The sequence below is a fragment of the Phyllostomus discolor genome, chromosome 10 (genome assembly GCF_004126475.2).
Source record: "Phyllostomus discolor isolate MPI-MPIP mPhyDis1 chromosome 10, mPhyDis1.pri.v3, whole genome shotgun sequence".
NCBI classification, from domain to species: domain Eukaryota; kingdom Metazoa; phylum Chordata; class Mammalia; order Chiroptera; family Phyllostomidae; genus Phyllostomus; species Phyllostomus discolor.
This window is the reverse complement of record NC_040912.2, coordinates 17183102-17192432: the sequence shown is the minus strand read 5'-3', so window position 1 is coordinate 17192432 and position 9331 is coordinate 17183102.

Below are 9331 nucleotides of genomic sequence, written 5' to 3'. Positions count from 1 at the left end.
TTTTCCTTTATTTCATGTTGCATAGCCTTCACTTTTTCCTTTAATTTGCAACCATACTCAACCAATTCTGTGAGCATCCTAATTACCAGTGTCTTGAACTGCACATCTGATAGGTTGGCTATCTCCTCGTCATTTAGTTGTATTTTTTCTGGAGCTTTGATCTGTTCTTTCATTTGGGCCATTTTTTTTTGTCTGGGCACACGTGTTACAAAGTAAGGGATGAAGCCTTAGACATTCACCAGTGAGGAGCAACCCACCACACTGTGTTGTGATGCTATATGTGGGGGAGGGGTCAGAGAGAGAACAGTGCCACTTGCTCTGATCTCTGCTGGCTTTCAGTCACTTCCCCCACTACCCATAAGCAAATCGGACCCTTCTGGTGCTGATTCCCAGGTGGGTGGGTGGACTTGTGTACATTCTAGGACCCTGTGGGTCTCTCCCATGAACTCTTCTGTGAGGCTGGGAGTCTCTCCTGGAACCTCAACCCCCATAGGTGTTTGCAATCAGAGATTTTGAGGCTTTATTTCCCTGGACTAGAGCCCTGGGTTGTGCAGTCCGTCTCACTCTCCAGTGTTTCCTCCTGGTTTATGCACACACGAATGTGAGACCACCCAGTCCACCAGCCACTGCCTTGCCCTGAGTCCTCTCCACCCTGGCTGCCCATTTGGGTGAATGCTTCTTCTTTAACTCCTTGGTTGTCGGACTTCCACACAGTTCAATTTCTGTCAGTTCTGGTTAATTTTTGTTTTTAAGTTTGTTTTATTGTGGTTATGCAGCTTCTTGTCCTTCTTGTGGTTATGCAAGGAGACATAGTGTGTCTACCTACACTTCTATAATGGCCGGAAGTCCAATAAACCCAGAGATTCTTTGCTTAGCCATGCCTAATCACTAATAAGCCACCCAAGGTATTCTTCATTTGTTACACTGCTTTTGATGTCCAGCATTTCTTTTTGGTTTTCCTTGGATTTTTATCCCTCTACTATCTGTCCTTGCACACTGTCCACTTTGTCCACTGCAACTCTTAGCGTATTAATGTATTTGTTTATTTCCTCATCAGATAATTCAAACATCCCTGTTATGCCTGGCTCTGATTCTTGCTCTGTCACCTCAAATTGTTTTTTGCCTTTTAGTATGCCTTGTATTTGTATTTTTTTTGATAGCAAGTAAAAGTACACAGGCCTTTAGGCACGTGGCCATTAGCTCTTTGGGGAGGGGAAGCATTCTATAGCCATGACTGGGTCTGTTTTGGTGAGCCTGTGCCTCTGGGCTGTGAACCTCATAAGTTTCTTATTTTTATTTTTTTTCTCTTTTCCCCTCCCGCTAGGTGGTATAAGATGGTGAGAGTGGGTCAGATTTGGGTTTTTCCCTCCTCCTGCATGGCAGGCTAGAGCTGATAGCCATTGGTTACTTTTCTTCCCCTGAGTCAGCGAGACTCCGATTAGATCCCAGATAGGCTCTGGTGGACTAGTTTCCCCTGAGGATAGGCCTTGCTAAGAATAGAGTGTTCTGGAGCATTTAAAAATGGTTCCTTTCCCTTCCTTCGCCAAAAGCTCAAGGGGATTTCCCTCCAGGATTTACTGTGAGAACCTGTCAAGCTCCTGGAGGTAAATCTCTCAATATTGTGCCCCTCCCCTCCCTGCAACGACTGAGTCCCCCTGGAGTTCTGAACTGTTAGACTAGTCTGTGCCGAGCCTGCAGCAATATGTCAGTTACAGCTCAGGGGTTCCTCCTCCAGCCCCGGCCCCTGCAGTGGGGGCCACTCGTCCCTGCTCCCACAGCAGTGACTCCCTGTATTTGCCTGTCTCTCTCCAATCTCGGGGGAGCGATTTCTCCTGTGACTTCCTCTCTACATGGATGCAAGAAGAGTCATTGATTTTCCAGTCTTTTCAGCTTCTTACTTTTGTTAGGATGGAGTGTCGACTTCCAAGCTCCTTTTATATAAAACTGGAAACTGGAAGTCCTCCCATGTGCTTATAGATTTTTAAGGTTCTTTTGTTATTAAGTTTCTCATAATTTAAGTGCATTTATGAGGAATGAATTAATGGGAAGGCTATTATGAAAGAAATAATTATATTGCACATTTAGTAACAGGAGGGGATTTCAAGGGGTCACCCACTACAGGAATGATTATTTCCAGTATACAAAGGATTCAAGCCCGGAGAAGTGAAGGGAAACAGGGAGGAATGGAGAAGTTGATGTGACAAAAGAGGGTATCAAAATGGAAGGGTATGAGACAGTGAGGGGAGTTAACACATAAGGACAGTGAAAGAGGAGTTATTATTGTACCCTGGGATTGTGAAACTGGAATGTTTCTTTAAATGCTCTACAGAAGAAAAAAAATAAAACAAAACTAATGAAATGCATTCTTTCAAGGGCAAATATGAGAAATTAAAGATCCCTGTTCATGTTCTGTCATTTTCACTCCCTGATAGAGCCGGGAGGGCCCAAGCCCACTTTTCTCCCTTTGGCCTCATTCTGTCCACAGAAAACCTGAGCTATTAGGACTTGCATCCTGGTTCCCTTCAAGAAAACTTACGTGATGTTTTAAGTTTATTTCAGATCTTAAAAATGGTGAAAACACAGTTTACATGAATAAAATCACTTCTTCTGGAAGATAATTATCAATCCAGTTGAATTTATCATTATATTTTTACCTACTATTTCATTTGTCTTTGTCCAAATTTATACTATTATAATAAATTTTTCTTTAGCCTTAAATTTTACATGTTCAAGTTATTTTAATGATTACTTTGTCATCTAGTTAACTGTAATTAAGGACTATTATTGAGTTATTGAGTTATCTTAATCTTGCATAAATCTCTCTGGCCCTTAATTATTTCTATCTTTCTCAAAATAATTTGTAGCTGGGTCAATATATTCTATATTTGGCACTATACTTTTTACCATAATAGTCTGGATTTTGTTTTAATTATAATAACACCTTGAAAATTTAAAAAAAAATTTTCATATCAACTTTTAGGATTGGACATAGTTTTCATTTAAAAAATACACATAGAATATAATTGCAAAAATGTAGGTCAAAATATCTTCTCCTGCCCATTCATAATATCACACATTTGCAACCTGAACAACAATTTGTTGTTTGTTGAACTACAGAAATTTAATGTTAGAAACTGTATTACCATGTTGTAATAAAAATATATGAGGATAAATATTACTGTAAACAGTGTTCCATCTTACCAAATAACTCATTTATCCTTCACTTCATTAGACAAACAATATTTCTAAAATACCATTTGCTGATCCCATAGTTGACTGATGGATGATTAGAAATGCTGTTAATCACCACTCCCATCCCCACATACATGTTTTATCTGTTTTGGGGTTTTGGTTTTTAAAAGAGTAAACTAAATCTAAATACTAAGTGAAGAGTTTCTTGGGTTCTTTGAAAAACTTCTTAAATGTTTTATAAAAATAATGTTATAGTGACTCTCAGATTCACCCTACAAATCTTGCCCATTTTGTCAGAAGGGCAACATAATCAGCTTTCTGACAATGGTTCTCGACCATACAAGAATGTTAACAATTCGCTTTATTTGGCCATCATAGTGAACAACGTTTGAATTATAGTAATGCAACCCAGCACATGGACCACTGCTTTCAGAAAGATTTTTTTTCATTCAAAAGTTCCTCTATAAGGGAAGGAACAATGTGGAGACCACCTGTTAATCACGCTTGTAGCCCTTTTTGTACTTAATATAAAACCTGCACATAGCAAGATTTTAATACACTATTTTTAAGTTTTTAAAAATTAAATGTAGTACAAACCTTTTCATCTCATCAACATTCTGTATATAGTTTGGTCACTCTTACCATAAAATGGGGGAAAAGGAGGTAGTTAGAAGGAAAGTGATGTTTTCCAATTACTGAAGAAATGAGACCATTCACCTCTAAATAAAGGTAGTTGCAAGTCTAGCTATTTCCTTCAAATAGAAGAACTTGCAACACACTCACAGCTTTACAGGCCCAAATGCAGCAGAGCAGTCACTAAACTCAACTGTAATCAAGTGAGGAAGGAAAAGAGAGATGCCCTATTTATTTCAGTTATGGGTAGCTATCAGAAATCTGAGCAACTTTCCATCATACTTAAACAATGTTTTAAAGGCCAGCTTAAACAATACAGGCTTATTTAATTAGCATAAGCCAAACCCTTACAATAACCAGTCCCTAACAATAGTAAAGGGCTCTTTGGTTTCAAGAAACAGAACCCCTCAAAAGGATTCAAATTAAAAGGATGTTTATCGTAAGGAGAAGAGCACTCTTGCGGAAGCCAAAAGCAGGAAATGCAGCCAGGCCTTACATAAGGTAGGAACTTGGCTGGCAGCCAGTCTCTCCAAGTCTGTCCCTCTGGGGACACACAATCTATCATCTTCTCACAGATAGCTCTCTTTGCAGAGTCCTAATTTTTGCTTGTCAGTAATTTCGCTTGCACCAGTATCTAGCTGACATTATCTCTACTCTTCGCAAATTTATAGCTCCAAAAGCCATATAATATGCTGGTTCAGTTTCTGTTTTCCTCTCCCCAGGTCTTCAGAAAGAGAACATGACTTTCAGCTTGAGTCCATCTGTAATCCAATCAACGCGGGTGGAGTACTCAGTATATGATACACAGGCCGCCCTTACTGGGACTCTGGGCCCGACCTGATTGGGTTAAAGAGGCTATACACGGAAGAGAGAAATTTCATTGCTAGTTACATCTACAGTGAGTTTCTCTTACCGCTTATTTGTGATGAGGGTTGTAAATTACGTATTTCCTTCTGCTATTAAATCATGTGGTTTCATAGCAATAGGTGTTTTTTTATAGACGTTTAAGTACCATATATGTTGAAGCATATAAAGAAAACATACCTGAATCAATCATTTAAACTTACCAGAAGATAAAATAACCAAAAACTGCCATCTGGAACACATTACATCATCTATTAAATAGTAATTATGCTACTTGATCTACTGTGTACAAGTTGAAAACCATGAATATATTTTTTTCATAATTTGAAGCCAAAAACAGATAAAGCATATTTCACATGGCACCGAACATTTTCGTTTTTTCCAATAATAGGTTTTTAGTTATCCTTGATACAATTGATACGAACACAGTTATTAAGAAAACATCATTACTCCCTTGAGTTCCTTTAGATTTTGGGCCAAGGTGAAATCACGGCAAAGATGCAGAGATGTGCCTGGCTCTGAACTCGCCGTGTCTCATCTTCCACCTGCTCACTCTGGTGTAGGCGTCCTTGGTCTGGGAATCTTCCAGAAACATGAAACCCGGAACACTTCTCCCACCTTTAGGCCGCCACTGGACTCTACAATTCTCTACCTCTAGAATCCATCTCCGTCGTTATTTGCTCTAACTTCACCTTCTAATGAGGTCTTCATTCGCTGTCCTGTTGAAAATTGTAAACCTCACACTGACATGTCTTCCGCCGCATGTTTCCTCATAACATTTATCATCCCCGGACACACTACCCGTGTGCTTTGGTCTGTCTCCTGCAGCTGGAGTGCGCCCTCCATGGAGAGGCAGCTTTGTCTCTTCTGTTCTCTGACGATTTCCTGTGCCTAAATCCAGAGTCTGGCACGTAGTAGGCACATACTGAATATTGTTTGCAGGAATGAATGGCTCAGAGGACACAGGAGAACCCGAAACTGTCTAAATATGACAAAGCCACGGGCCTTTAACGGTGTGGGCATGTTCACAGTCGGCCTCCAGGAAGGACGTGGAGCCACCGGACTGCTGGGCCTGGGCCTCCTGCCACACCCACGCTCGGGGGCAAACCACCTGCATAGTCGGAAACCAAAATCCACAGCAAATAAAAATTTAGTAAAAAAAAAAAAACATGTTTTCACGATAAATTAGATGCAAGCTCTTCAATTTTATGGGTGCTATAAACATGTTTCCAAGAAAAACTGATCGACACTCCTCAGTTGTGATTTTGTGGAACCATACTGATCTCTACTTGAGATTAGAGCTGTCACTTTTTACAATTTGAGTTGTTTCCGTCTGTAAACTCTATTTGGAAAAAATTCAAAGGCCACTTTAAAGTGTAGGTGGAGGAGGATCATTATGCCTCCAGCCTTGTCCCTTCTCTTTAAATCTTAAGCGTTGTTCTTAAGCTAATAGAATAGAGAAATGTGTGCCTAGAAAATATATTTCAGAAATTCATCTCGCTACATAATTACTTTCAAGACATAAAAAAAAGGTGTCCAAAAGTAAAGTTGGTCATAGTCTCTTTGTTCTTTGAGACTCAGTCACGACTAGTCCAAGTCTGCCTCTGAAGTGTTCGTTTTGAACATTCTGGAGACCAAGGAGAACTTTTCACCATTTATTTTTGAATGTGTTGGCAGAACAGGTTTTCCATATTTTGAAATAAATCAAGCTCCAATGTAGAGACAGTTAACAAAGGAACCCAAACCCCAGCCGCGCACACATACTTCTCCCTCCCTGCCACATGTGGATTGGTAAAATATACAGCACCTCCAACATTTGGCTGGATGAAAACAATGCTTCTCTTGGCTTTTCTTTAATCTGCTGACTACACCCACGAAGGCACTTTGGCAGTCCTCTTTATGTTTTCATGTGTTTTTCTTGCACAGAGCAATAAACAGGGTGCCAGCACCGCAAGCCACAGCCTCCAGGGCACTGAAGGCAAATCAAACAATTGAAAGAGGAGACTGGAATACACTGTGCTGCCCCAGGCCTGGCTGAAACTCACCAGTGACTTACAAAATAGATGGCTTCCTTCCCATTTTTTGGTTCAATTTATGATTTTTGAAGGGAGGAAATGGATGAGCCTTATATTTCATGCAATAAAATGCAAACTTCCAGAACTCTAGCTTACTGAATTCATACATGCCTCACCTAATCCTCCCACCACGTATGACCCCTTTGTGATAACACAGGCATATTACCTCTGGGTTATACAAACAGAACGTGCATCTTCTCAAAGCGGTATGTTTCCAACTTGACTGATTCATTTAGTATTAGCCTGAGCTTGCACTTTGCTGGTAGATTCAGAGGCTATAAGGGGTCTGTCTAGAAGGTATCCAGCCACATGACATAAAAAATAGAGATATTGAAGAAGATACAAGAAACATTGTACATAGGACAATGACATTTCAGTCCCCTTCAACTTGGGGCCTCACACAGTTCTCCCAATAGCAATAAGCTGCCCCACCTTATTTTCCTGAATCTCATCTCCTTTCAAAGGTTATTTTAGTTTGTGGAAAAGTCAGAAGTCACAAGGCGCCTAATATGGGCTGAAGTGGGGATGAGTCACCTGGGTGATTTGATATCAAATCACAACTGTTGACTGTGTGTCACCAAGAAACTGCATGAGACATGATGCATGAGTAGGTTCATTGTTGTGATGAAGCTGCCAATCACCAGTTGCTCATAGCTGTGGCCTTCTTAACCATCTGAATAGTTTCCATGGAGGAATGTTCAAATTTAATACAAAATTTGATGTAGAATCTGTTGCTCTACTTGCTCAGTCATTTATTATTATTATTATTATTTTGTTGTTATTGTTGTTCAAGTACAGTATCTGCATTTACCCCTCACCACTCCCCCTTAACCCCGGCCATCCCCACCTCCTTCCCCTGCTTCCACCCCCTCGGTTTTGTCCATGTGTCCTTTACAGTTTTTCCTGAAAACCCTTCCCCTCATTATCCCCTCCTACCTTCTCTGGGGTTACTGTCAGATAGTTCTTAATTTCAATGTTCTAGGTTCTATTTTGCTTGCTTGTTTGTTTTGTTGATTAGGTTCCACCTAAATGTGAGATTGTATGGTATTTGTCCCTCATCGCCTGGCTTATTTCGCTTAGCATAATGTTTTCCAGCTCCATCCATGCTGTTGCAAAGGATAGGAGCTCCTTCTCTCTTTCTGCTGCATAGAATTTCATTGTGTAAATGTACCACGGTTTTTTGATCCACTCATTTACTGATGGGCACTTAGCTTGCTTCCAACACTTGGCTATTGTAAATTGTACTGCTGTGAACATTGGGGTGCATAGGTTCTTTTGTATTGGTGTTTCAGGAGTCTTAGGGTATAGTTCCAGCAGTGGAATTGCTGGGTCAAAAGGAAGTTCCATTTTAGTTTTCTGAGAAAATTCCATAGTGTTTCCCACAATGGCTGCACCAGTCTGCATTCCCACCAACAGTGCACTAGGGTTCCCTTTTCTCCACATCCTCTCCAACACTTGTTGATTCGCTTATGATGGCCATTCTTACTGTGTGAAGTGGCATCTCATTGTGGTTTTAATTTGCATCTCTCTAATGGCTAGTGATGCTGAGCATCTTTTCAAATATCTTTGGGCCCTCTGTATGTCCTCCTTGGAGAAGTGTCTGTTCGGGTCCTTTGACCATTTTTCAATTGGATTGTTTGTCTTCCTGCAATGGAGTCGTATGTCACTCAGTCATTTTGAATATGATAGCCACACAGTACACATGCTAATTCAATGGTGTCTACCACCCCCACTGACTAGTACAGTGAAGTCATCATTGTTTATGCATGTGCATTCTAATTCTAGTCCACCCTCCTTGGCTGCCAGGTTACATTGATGTTGCACAAACCATTCTTGTTATATTAACAATGGCTGGACTTTTTCCAGAGGGACCTCATATGTATAAATGTGTGTGTCTAATGCACCCAGATGGCACTTTGCCCATGTATTAGTTTAAAATGAGCAAAACTATTTAAACAACAAGCAACTTTCAGATGTTTCCTTAAAATAAACCCACACAATAAAAAGCATTAGTGAATAGTTTGATACTAAAGGTGAAATATGGATTCAATAATATAAATATATCATATACATTTACATAAATTGTATTAATATGTAGTGACAAAGTACACGTATAAATTATTTATAGACTATTAATTGACCTTATCTTTTGGAATAAGGTGATGTCTGGAGATACTTTTCCACAAGTGTCGTGCCTTTCTACACATCTCATGAACAAGAGGCACTCACAGCTTCTTACTCCAGATCAACTTTTCAAGGATGTTCATATAGCTAAAGCCTTGGAAAATGAAAATAGTGTCTCCCTCCATAACAGAGGCCAAGTTTGCTTACTGTCCAGTGTAATCAAGTTAACGTCTCCCTCTGGAGCAAAGGTTGGGCATGATCGCTTCTCCCTAAGCATAGGGCTTCTTAGCTATGACACAAGCTTGTTTCGTTTCCAGCATCCTCCTGGGCCCTCAACTCTGCCCTTTTGGGACTTGCAGGGCAAAGGGAGCTGACACAAAGAAACTCATACTGTTTGATGCACCCTGAGTAATAAAAGTCCTGTGTTTCTGACCTAGGAGTCT